The sequence below is a fragment of the Crocodylus porosus genome, unplaced genomic scaffold, assembly GCF_001723895.1.
Source record: "Crocodylus porosus isolate Cpor-Errol unplaced genomic scaffold, CroPor_comp1, whole genome shotgun sequence".
NCBI classification, from domain to species: Eukaryota; Metazoa; Chordata; order Crocodylia; family Crocodylidae; genus Crocodylus; species Crocodylus porosus.
The window spans coordinates 23,761,835-23,774,391 of NW_017728911.1; positions in this window are offsets into that span (position 1 = coordinate 23,761,835).

Consider the following 12,557-nt stretch of genomic DNA (forward strand, 5'->3'; position numbering starts at 1 on the left):
AAAAAGCCAGAGGATTTGCAACAAACGCTTTGTTGCAAACAATCTCTTTAATACAATCATTAAATCTGAGATAAATTTAAATTGTAGAAAAACCTTAACCACTTGTACCAGTTTAAGAAAGGTCATCCTGTAGGCACGCATATGTAGTCTACACCAAGTAGATGCATAGCCCCTATTGGGGATTTAGTGTCTTAAGAGCCTAGTGAGTGGATTCTTGCCATCTTCACATTTTTCTGGGACATGTGGGCCTGTCATAGGAGGGTGGTCAAAATGGTAATTAAGTCAGATAATATATTGTATCCAAGCATCCAAGGTAAAATTTTAATTCTGTAAAAGTGTACAATGGAGGATACTAAAGGTTAATAGAAATATAAGATGGGGCTGTAAAAATAAATGGCAGATCATTCCAATAGAAAAATATATCAAATATACAAGAAGAAGTGGCAAATGGGAGGAATAATATGAAGGTGAAAGAGATAAATGTGATAATTGGGTAATTGAAGGATTATATAAGGAAGATGTAATGGATGATTCTTACTTTATTCTTTGATGAAAGCTTCTGGGTTGGTGTGGTAGGTATGAGTTTGAAGCTATGTGTGAACTTATTTTTAATCACATCTCTTAGTAATTTAAGAAGTGGCTCTCATTTTTCTGATCTATGTAACCAAATGGCAGGTGCTATTATGTGGATTATGTCACTCTATATTGGATTTAAGAGGACAAGGGAATGGTTATAATAAAACAGCTGTTGTTATGGAATGACTAGAAGTAGATTATACTATGTATTTAAAAGCTTTTATTCTTCAATTAATTATTTTGCCTGTGGGCCTAGTTCATTACTGCTGTACTTAGTTTTATCTATTCCAGTAAACCTGAGTCTGCTAATCTCTTTTTTGTGTCCCAGGGAAAAAAAAATATATAAGGCATGAAGGGTTTGTTTGTTTTTTTTCCTGATCTCAGAGCTAGCTGAGAGATTTTTATTTTTCTGAGACATGAAGCTTGTAGAAAGCAAAAATACTATTTGCTTAACTTAAGAAATAGGCCACTTTCTTGTAATAGTCTGTACAACCTTCTTAAGAGGCTTTTCAAGCACTCAATATCTAAAGGGTATAGTAATAGGGGCTTACTTTAGGGTAGACCACAGCATAGGATGGGGGGGTGCATGTGCCCATCCGATGGGGCTGGTGCCTCCTTCCCCTGATGGCTGACACTGATGTTGTTGGCAGGGCTGGTGCCCCCTTGACAGGGCTGCTACCATTAGCAGCTTCTGTGGGTGCCCACCCAGATTCAGGAGGCACCAATCCATTTGTGGTTGTTGTAGATCAGTACTTACAAAAGTATCTTGAACACTACTTAAAGCAGGCTTATAAATTCTAATCTTGGAAACCCAGTGTAGTTTTGATATAGAAACTAGCTTGTGGTCTCAGCTCCAGGGAAAAATATATAACCCGTCTTCAAATATATAATCCTTCTATAACAGCATTAATTGTAATCTAACAACCTCTTTAGAAATTTATAATTAGAAATTTTTCTTATAGTCTTACTTTAAATCTATTGCAAATTTCAGTAGTTCAGTAAGTGCTGGAGAACAATATAGTTTGATTTAAGCTTACATCAGTAAAAATAAATACAGTATAAAAACTTCTCTTCACAGATGTAATTCCAAGACACTTCTCTCCTGGTATGATTATTGACTAATGCAGTTCCTTTTTAAACTGCTTTTAGGAACCAGCTTTTAAGCAGAAGTAGCCTCTTAGACCTAGTGTTGCTTTGATGTGGCAAAACCAAAAAGCTAACAAGACATAATCAACTTGCATCGGAAACCTACTGGACAATACAATGGCTGAGTTTTTTATTTGTTTCAACTGGTGCAGTAGTGAAGAGCCCCAGTCAGTAAGTAGAAGGATGAACCTGATCTTGAATTAGATTTGATTTACCAAAGGAGTGAACTTTTGTTCATGTATGGCCTTAAGCTTTGTAAGTAGCTACACTAAAGAAGCAGAAATATTCTGGTGCTGAATTTTTCTCTCTGAAGAAGAGGAAGGAATAAATATAGTTGGTGAAACAGGACATGGGTATATTACCCAAGTAATCCTGAATGACCTTTTTGCAAAATGTGATGGATGTCACAATACTTAAAGTCAAATGCATTAGGGGAGTTCTTGTGAAGCACTGCTTTTTAAGAGCAGATGAGATCGCTGGAATCCTTGACATGGAACAGATGTATGTAGACAGGTTCACCCTGTTAGCCTGCAAACCAGTGTGAGACTCCAATGGCAGGACTTAGCAAATGTGCATTGGTTATTTGGGATGATACATCCATACCTGTTTTGTTGTCAGTAAATTTTATTCCAGGTCTCATTAAACCTGTTTCCAAGTGGGTTTGTTAACGCATGTTAAAAAGCCAGAGGATTTGCAACAAATATTTTGTTGCAAACAATCTCTTTAATACAATCATTAAATCTGAGATAAATTTTAAATTGTAGAGAAACCTTAACCACCTGTACCAGTTTATGAAAGGTCATCCTGTAGGCATGCATATATAGTCTACATCAAGAAGATGCATGGCCCCTACTGGGCATTAAGTGTCTTAAGAGCCTAGTGAGTGGATTCTTGCAATCTTCACATTTTTCTGGGACATGTGGGCCTGTCATAGGAGGGTGGACATGGAACAGATGCAAGTGCCTGCTGCCCATTAATAGACAATAGGAAAGTAGAAAGAAATGGGTTCTTTGAGGGAAGGGATCACTTATCCTTAATATAATTAGCTCTTTTGCTATAGTTGGAAGCTTTGTTCCTTAGAATGGCTAGGAGTAAATACAGTACTGTATTTTGGGAAGGGTTTACTTTTTATATTGTAGTAAACTCTGCACCAGCATTTAGACATGGGAAAACAACTATGCAATTCTTATCATGTCTCTCTGTCTTTAATTAGTTCTAGCCTGTGTGCACTTAAAGGAGTCACAAAGTTTCAACAGCTGATTAAACTGAAGACCAATACACTGCACTTTTAGCTTTATAGTTAAGGCTGTAAACTTAATGTGAGCCTATTCAAGCTGCCTTTTCTGTTGCTATTAGACCCCCTGCAAGCCAAATTTTGCCTACATTGAATGCCTGAACCTACATGGCTTTCAATAGATTTTGGATTTGCAATTATATTTCTTCTGGGAAGAGGGGAGACTAGCCAGGCCATCCTCTGGTGGCTCATCCATTATCCTGTAGTAACTATGGATTGTTTACCATAAAGTGGCTTGTCTCGAGCCATTGTGGCCTGCCTGCCTGCCTTATTTTTCTCACATTTAGTGTTAAAGTAATATATTCACACTGTAAATATTGTGTAAACCTGTTCCTTAGTACTGGGTGAAAGGCAAACGGAAGTATGACAGAAACCATGTGGGAGTGTCTGTCCTCATGAGTAGATCTAGTATTTGAAAAAGGGGGTGCAGATGATCTGGTGCATCAGCCCATATAACATACACTTTTTCTGCAGTTAGGAAATAGTATGTTTTACTAATAGGTTTGGGGCCTAGGGCTATATTTTATTTTATTTTAAAATTGAAGCAAAAGCAAGTGCAACTTTATTGGCGTGTGTGTGTGTCTGTATGCACATGAACACACATTCCAATAATATATGAATCTGAAAGCTGTACATTTAAACTTTAATGGCTACGGGATTAATGAAAAAGTGTGTATGTAACACACACACACACACTTTTTCATTAATCCCGTAGCCATTAAAGTTTAAATGTACAGCTTTCAGATTCATAAAACAGCCTAGCTTTCCTGAGAACCTTAGCAGTGCATCCAGCATTGCACTGAACATTATTTCCACACCTCAGTTAGTGTTTCTAGCTAGAGTTAAAAACAGTCTGCAGGGCTTTGAAATAGGAGCTACATTACCAGGAGCAGCTATCAAACAGCAGAAGTGCTGAAAAAGCATAGTGTGATTAGTGGAACATCAAGACTATTAAAAAGAGTAGAGGGTTGTTAACACTCCTGTGGAAAGAAGTGTTGAGAAGGAATGGGTAAATTTATGAGCCATAAAGACGATTGAGTCTCTCCCTGCTGCCTGAATACAAATGCTGCTGCTGCTGCTGCTTGTTGCTGGCAGCTGGTTTAAGACTTTGGGTGGACCAGGAATCAAAAGGGGTTAACTGTACCACTGCACCCCACTCCACACCTGAATCTGTCCCTGCCTATCCATATAGGTTTTTTCTAACTGTGGTCTTTGTTTTACTTGACATAAAAGCAGCTTTCTTGCATTAAAGAGAACTTTTAGTTATTCTGGTCAAATCAACTCATGACAAATGGAAACTAATGCTTTTGAGTGACTTGGTATATCCTGCTCTGAACTATGTTGTGTTGCTACCAGGAGTCCCTAAAATGGCAGTGTTGCGTTGAGGATGGGCCCTTTTTTGACTAGGTTCTAGTTACCTTGTTAGTTTTTACTAGGCCTGTGCGAGTCATCAGTGATCCAATCCAGCTTTGGATCCTACCACTTCGGATGTCCATGATCCAGTCTGGAGCTCCGGACTGGGTTTCTGCCTCAATCCAGCCGAAGCAGCTCTGAAGCTTCGGAGCCATCTCGGAGATGAGGACATAAGGTATAATGGGGAATCAAATATCTATGGACAAGAAAACCAAGCATAGTTAACGTGGATGAAACTTGCAGGGGTGGTAGCCTCTGCTGAGAGCATGAAACCTGCCAAGCTTCAAGAAGATCGGTGCAGGGGTTTGGGAGGATCTGCACCCCAAATTCCTGAAAGCCAAACTCCTGTCATGTCTATGTTGCAATGTGGGGGGAGTGGGGAGTCAAAACTGCAGGGGTGGCAGCTCTTACTGAGGCCACAAAGCCTACCAAGCTTCAAGGAGATGGGCACAGGGCTTTGGAGGACACTGCACCTCAAGCAGTGGGCAAGCAAAACGCATGCCATGTGTTCAGGCGCAGCAGGGTGACAGCTGCAGGGATGGTGGCCCCTGCTGTGATGCCTGCCAGCTGTCAGAGATCGGTGCAGGGGGGCTCTGGGGCCCTGCACCCCTAGCTGCTGACAGACAAAACTGGTGCCAAGACTGTGTCCATCTTGTGACAGTTGATTGTCTGTATTGATTCTTTTGTCTCCTTAGCCTGGTTTTGTAGGTGTTGATTGATGCTTGTTAAGCCATTATGTAGTAGCTAGGTCCTGTGTAATTGAGCTGGTCCCTGAGTGAACTGCGATTGGTTGATTGGTAACACAGCAGCTTAGCAGCCAGGCCTGCAGTAGTGTCTCCCCTCCCCACCTCAAGAGAGACACTGTCAGTCCCACAAGCACCCATATCACAAGTTTTTTGCTTGTCTTCCAAACCCCCCTACACCAATCTTCTTGAAACTTGGCAGGCTTTGTGGCCTCCAATAAGAGCTACCAGCCCTGCAGTTTTGACACCACCCCTCCCCCCTGTGTTGCTTTCAAGTTTTGCTTTCAAGAATCTGGGGTGCTGTCCCCCCCTCCCCCCCCCAAAGCCCCTGCACTGATCTTCTTGGAACTTGGCAGGCTTCATCCTCTCTCTGCAGAGTCCACCACTCCTGAAAATTTAATCCAAATCAGACAAAATGACAAAGCTATAGATATTTTATTGTTTTCCCCATTACACCCTAGGGCTGAGTCTCCAAGGAAGCTCCGAACCCTTTCGGGAAGCCTATCGAAGCCAGCGCTTCAACCCGAATGTGCTCATTCAGACCCTGAAGCTTCTCCAGATCCATAGCTCTGTCCAAAGCCTCGCACAGCCCTAGTTTTTACATTTAAAATTTTATTTTTTTCCTGGATAAGAATTTACTATTGTTTTTCTTCTGATAGAAGAGGCGTCGGAGACTAGATCGAAGTATGATAGGAGAACCAATGAACTTTGTGCACACGGCTCATGTTGGAACAAGAGAAATGATTAATGGTTTAGCATCTGTAAGTACGTGATCAGTACGATATGTGGACTTTCTGCTTTCTGTGTGTATGTATATACACAAGATTTGTCTTGATTTAGTTTCAAGATACTTGTATAGTACTTTTCTTCCAAAATGCCAGACAAATACTTCAGTCTGTTTGGTCTAAGCACATAGTTAGATAGTTTAGAGGTTGTAACAAGGCACACCTTGAAAGGAAAATCTCATCAGTGTAAATTAAGAGTGGCTCTACTGAAGAAACTTCTCATGTTTCTAGTTGCTACTGATTATAATTGTGGAAAAACATATAATTTACCTGTTGGGTTTAAAGTTAGAAATGTTTTCTCTGCCTCTTCAAATTAACACTTACCCTTGTTTTGACAATGGGATGCTTTGTAAAACATCCTGTTCAAATAATAGGAACTTAATAGAATGCATTTATTTCTAGGCTGGGTCAGTTCAGGACTATATGAAGTCTAAAGGTGGCTATGCAAATGATAATTCTACAAATGCACAGCTATAGAAAAAATGAAAGAGAGGCTGAAGCACCTGTGCTGGTAGGTATACTCTGTCTTATGACAATCTCCTAAATGTTAGTAATAGAATTGGAACAGAGCTTGTCAAAAGGATCTAGGAACTGGTTGTGGGTGAGGGGTAACCTCTTTAATTGTATGAAGGTTAATGCAAGCTTAGCATTCTTTTTAGTTTTATACTAGGATCTTAGTATGTAAAACTGTTTCTAAAATTATCTGAAGTGGTGGTGGTACAGTAGCACTAACCATGGGCTAGCCTTGACACTGCAGTCTTTCCAACTGGAACACCCAAGGAGCTTCCTGTATTTACTGTACAGGATGAGAATCGTAGGTATAAGCTGTTGCCAAGCAAAATTGTCTTGACTTCTTCTTTGTGTTTGTTTTTGTGTTTTTACAGAAATCCTGAAAATCTGTATTGCTAGAAGGCCTCACTTGTTTGCACTGATATTGCAGCATAAACTGTACTTCCCCAGTAGCATGTTTGTAGTTCTGTACTATTTCTCTAACCTAGCTCTTCAGGTGTTTCACAGTCTAAATCACTGGTCTTTGCTGGAACTGTTGGTGTTGACTTTTCATTTTACAGACAAGCATTTGTCTTCCAATATCATTGATTTTTTTTTTTTACCTGTTTTGAAAAAAGGCTAGTGAAGCTTCAATGGCACTGCAAGGCTTTTATGATGGTTACCTAACTTAAACCAAGTCCCAGGTAAATGTGAGGGAAAGATGCCTTTCTATCACTTTGCTCACTAGTACAGTTTATCACTTCCACAACTGCTGGGTAACACTGGATTGGCCTTTAGAATGCTCACAAACTGTATGATGATGCTGCACATAAGTATTAAATGTACTGTATTTTAAACCCTTTTTTTAAAATGGCTTTAGTTGTTGTTGTTATAGATGCTAGCCAGTCATAAGACTTGCCTCAGCCACTACTAATGGAAGCTACACCAGACTTCATGCAATAACCTGTCTGTCTGGAAGATACCTGGAAGAGGCATTTGGACCCTGTTGTTGCTCACTTTAAATGTATTAAAAGTGCTTTAATTATGTTTTTAAATGAAGTATATGACATGGCTTAAATAAAATCAAATTGGGAAGATTGATGTTAACTAATGGACATTTCTTGATACTCTTTAATTACAGTCACTATGTTTATAGTGCTGGTACCATGTGATATGCTTTGTTTCAGATTAACAACCCTATGAAGGGATAACTAAGTAAAATTACAGGGTTTTTCTCTCTTTTGGAAGACTAAGTATGGAAACTCTTTTTATTATTATGAAAGTGTCAATAGATCTTTCTTTCTTGAGATCAGGCCTCTTGAGGTGTGTTTTTGTTTTGTTTTGTTTTTATTTTAGAACTGAAATTTGCCTTTTAAAAAAAAAAATAAATGCTTCCATATCTGCTTCCCACCCCCTTTCTTGCTTCCTAGACCCATCTGGGAAGGGAAGGGAGCAGCAGGGCCAGTGTGGATTTTATTTAAATCAAAATTATTTTAAATTATGATTTGAAGCACTGGTCAGAAGACCCCAAAGATTAAATCTAGATTCCTTTTTCTACAAAGTGCATTCTTGTTGTTTGATATAACCTTTTATTCAAATTTAAACAGGGTCTCTCTTAGGCCTGGCAAGCCTGCTGCCAATGATTGATTTTTTAGAACCAGTGAGGGAATGGTATGGTAGAAGGGAAAACCTATGTGGAGACTATACTCAGAAACTTATCCCTCAAGGCTTCTGGAGTAGTTGGCTCAAAATATTCCTCTTTTTTGTTTCTACTGCCCCTCTCTCCTTGGATTTATTTCCAGACTCCCCTCCCTTGCCCAGATCTACTCCACCTCCAACAATCCTCTTTTTTTATTTAATTTCTTGACACTTTGCACCTTTTAGAGAGAAGTAAGGGCATGACTCTGTACACAAACTTGTATCTCTAGAGACCCAAATCCATAGTTTCAGAATTGAAACTAATTATTGCAGAGTTGCTTAATGGGACAGGCAAAATGCAGCCCACAGGCAAGCTCTGGCCATTCTATCTGATCCACAGGGCTCCTCAAAAAATTTAGAAAATGTTAATTTTTATCTGCCTCTGGCTGCCTGTCCAAAGGTAACAGGAGCCAGCAATAGTAGGACCCAGAGGGAGACAGCAGCTCTAGCAACAAGGCCTGCCTGTCCCCCCCCCCCCCTTGGGGCTGGGCTAGCTCCTGCAGTCCGAATGCTGCAGCGGAGAACTATGTGGTGCTGGAGTGGCAGACCCAGGGGAGGAAGGAAAGCAGCAGCCAGGAAAGCAGTGAAAGTGGCAGCAGGTTGTGGGGGAGAAGGGGTAGTGAGCAGGAATGCAGGGCCTGTGCTGGTGTGGGGCCAGGGCCAGGGAGGCCTAGGGAAGGGTCGCAGGAGCATGGGGCTCAGACTGGTAAGGCTCTAGGTAGCCAGGATGGCTCCCCTCTCCCTGCTGATGCAGCCCAGCCTGGCTTCATAGAGGCCTTGTTGGCCCACTTTGGGCCCCTGCTGGCACTGGGCCTGGCACATGGGTGCAGGCCCTATGCTCCTTCCCAGCTGTCACTGCACTTCATGTGCCTGCTCCCTGCCACTCCCCCGCAGCTCCACCACCACATGGTTCTTGGCTACAGCACTAGGCTGCAGGACACAGCAGGAGATGGCCTGGCCCCTGTGATTCTCAGCTGGCTCCATGCAGTGCTAGCTAGGCTAGTCCAACTCCCTGTTGCGTTCTGTGGTCTCAGCCATGCAGCTGAAACATGGTGCTGGGGGAGGAAGGGGGGAGGGGAGTGGCAGGAGAAGGGCAGTGGTGGCAGATGGAGGGGGAAGTGGCAGTGAGCAGGAGTGCAGAGCCTGGGCTTGAAGCAGCACCGGCAGGGGTTCTGCCTGTCACGTGGGGGCAGAACACAGTGCTTTCTGTCTGTCTGCCCTCTGCCCCCCAAGCATAAGACTTCATTTTAAGCTATTATACAATCACCTCTGTATACACTACACAAATGCAGGTAAATCAGAACAAATATTTTTTGAAATCATATTAATGAATGTTGTTTGGGGTGGTTTTTTTGTGGGGGAGAGGTTTTAAAAATTGGGGGGTTGTGTTGTTTGTTTGTTTTAAATCCATCCTGAGCAGGGCAAAGTCCTCAGCTCCTCCTAACAGGGGAGTTGCCAAGTTGCGCAGTCCGGGAATAGTTGTTGCTGCTTCCTTCCTCCTCCCTATCCTGCTGGGCGAGATGGGGAGGGGGTGGACAAGAATTCACTCTTGCAAGACAAATGCTTTCCTAAAGGAGACGTTCCAGGTTGAGAGCTGGAAGATCTTCCAGAAGAGGCAAAACTTTTTTTTTCACTTCTACCAAGAGAATGGTGATCCTCTTGGCAGTAATGCAGCAGTGTAACTGAGGAGATGTAACTGTCCTGGGTACCTTCAGTGTGGTGGGAAGGAAGGAGTGGGCACAAAAATGGGGGTGACTGCAATGGCAGCTGATTGTGCCATGGAGATTAGTATAGTGGCAGTTGGCACTGCCCAGATCCACCCTTGTACAAATGCCATGTTTGTATGTGATCTATGAAGATAAGATTCAATTTATCTTAAGGATAATAAATTAAACTGAACTGAATCCCAGGGTCTCGTTCCAACCTGCCTGTTCACTGTCTCTAGTTAACTCATCAAGCCTTCCTCTTCTACTCTTTCTTCTCAGCCCACACTGGAGCTCACAAATATCTGCTAAGAGAAAACTGATGGAATATGGTATAACCCTGCGCTCTTCTCTCCCTTGCTTCATCTGATCTCTCTCGCCCCTCCAGTAATACCTGTGACCCCCAACCCAACTCCTCATCTTCCCTGTGACAACTCTCTTCTCTTCCTTTCTCTTATTCTTTAGGAACCTCTCCTTTTAGCTCTTGTCCTCAAAATGCAATCCTACTCCGAATTCCCTGTCTCTTAAAGAAACACCGCCTCCCTTTCCCCTCCCTGAACATTGAACACAGTGTTTATAGCTGCTGGAGGGTCTCCAAAACAGGAATGGCCCTTTTACATTCTAATGAAACTACATTTATCATGGTATCAAACGACCTTTTCTTAGCCAAAGATCAAAACTAGTACTGTCTTCCTCCCCCTCAACCCGTCAACTACTTTGACACACATGGCTGTGCTTTTCTGGGAATCTTGGCTTCCTTGAGCTTCTGTGACTGTCCTCCATTGGCTTTTGCCTTACCTTTTTTGTCCTTTAAAAGGATCCTCCTCCTCCTTCCAGCAGATGAGATTCCACAGAGTGCTACTCTTCTTTTCCTTTCTCCTCTTCTGACCAGCCTCCCCTGAAAACAAATTCAACCTCCATTTCTGAGGATGAGACTTCAATCTAGACGAAAATTTTGACCTTTCACCTGACCCTGCCTGGTTGATGTCCCACCAGTGGCTTATTAGCTCTTTTAGCTATGTTGAGCTGAATCTCTGTTTTCCCCATATTTATCTTAATTACAATAGACATTACCACCAGCTGCCACTTCTGTCAGTTTTATCACCTAGGCATCCTCCCGCTAGGTTCTCATACCCATTCTGTCTACATTTTGTAGACTCCTTCAGTGTAATCTTGTGCACATCTGTAAGATAGAATAGATCATAACTAAAACTCTTGCCCAAGCTCTCAGTCTGTCCTTTTCTCTTGGATTGGATTGGTGTTCCTATGCCAAAGCTGTAAACATAACCCTTTGCTTTGCCTTCCTCAACAAGTTTTCCCTTTCTGCTGTTGGTCTCAACCAAATTCTCTCTTCTTTCAAGGCCCTTCACAATGTATGCATGCCCTAGCTAACATCTCAGTAAGAGAGATTCAATTCTGCCTTGGAATGGCTCATCGTATCAGCCTTCATTGCCCATTGCTTAAATTATCAAGGGACCTTCTTTGTGCTTTCTCCCATTTGTCCATTGCGCTTGGGAAGCTTCTCAGCCTCTTGTGGATACTTGCACTTGATGGTGGTCTACAAGCCAAATTCCCTGCCCTTTTCCAAATCCTGTTGTCATTAGGGCTGTGAAGCTTTGGTCCCTGATTTCAATCTGGTCCAATTCAGTGGCTGAATCTCCAAATTGAATTGGAGGACCCTTTAATCTCTCCAAATTGAATCATAACCCTCTGAACTGATTCAGAGATTTGACACAGATGCAGCTTTAGATGTTTTTTCTACATACCTCTAGGGCGGGGAGGCACAGGAAATGCAATCTGGAGAAGGGAGAGGGAACCCAGGGACCTTGGCGGCAGTGGCGGCTGCTGCTGCAATTGAAACAACGTGGGAAGGGGGGGCTGGGGGCTGCAACCTAAACTCTCATGGGCTGCCAGTTCAACAGCTTTAAATTAGCCTTATCCTGCAATGGATATTTCTTTTATCTTGAGTGTCTAAATTGTCTTCCTAAATGAGTACAAATATCTAGTTAGGGAACAGAAATCCTAAGGCTGTTCCTAAGATGCTTTACATTCTCATTCATATAGTTGTTACAAATTTGTCTCATCTACACTTAACAAACTCCTATTTTATGTTCATAAAAGACAGAAACAAGTATTTCTCAGGTTTAAGCCTAGCAAACAGGATCTTCAACAAACCTAGGGCTATTGGGCTGCTGCCAGCTTTTGCTTCAGGAGAGTGTGAGGGATACAATTTCAGTCATAAGCAGCTGAGGGTATCGGCTTTCCAGCTACAGCCAACATCTGTAATTGGCCAGCTAAATGCAATTCCTATAAAAGCAAATTACAGTGAAATGGCTGTACGTAGCTCTACAAACTGAGTGAGGAAGGGCTCGTATTTAGTGTTAGAAATGGGTGACTATAAAAACGGTTACTTTACTCTTACTGATGTCAAGGATATGAAGTTAGGCCAGTGTTTGGAAAATGCACCCTGTGTACTTTAACCTGTGTGATATTCATAATTATATATAGTGACTTCAGATTAATTTTCTAATTTAAATCCTCTGTTACTGTAAGAAAAGACTATTTGAGCTAATCTGGTAAATGATCCTTTAGGATGAAAGTGGCCAACCTGTGACGGGGGATGGGGGGGACTACTGCCACTGCTGGCCTGCTGAGCGACCCTTGCAAAGCCAGCAGACCAAGGCACTTAAGGGAGCCCACCCCTGCCCCA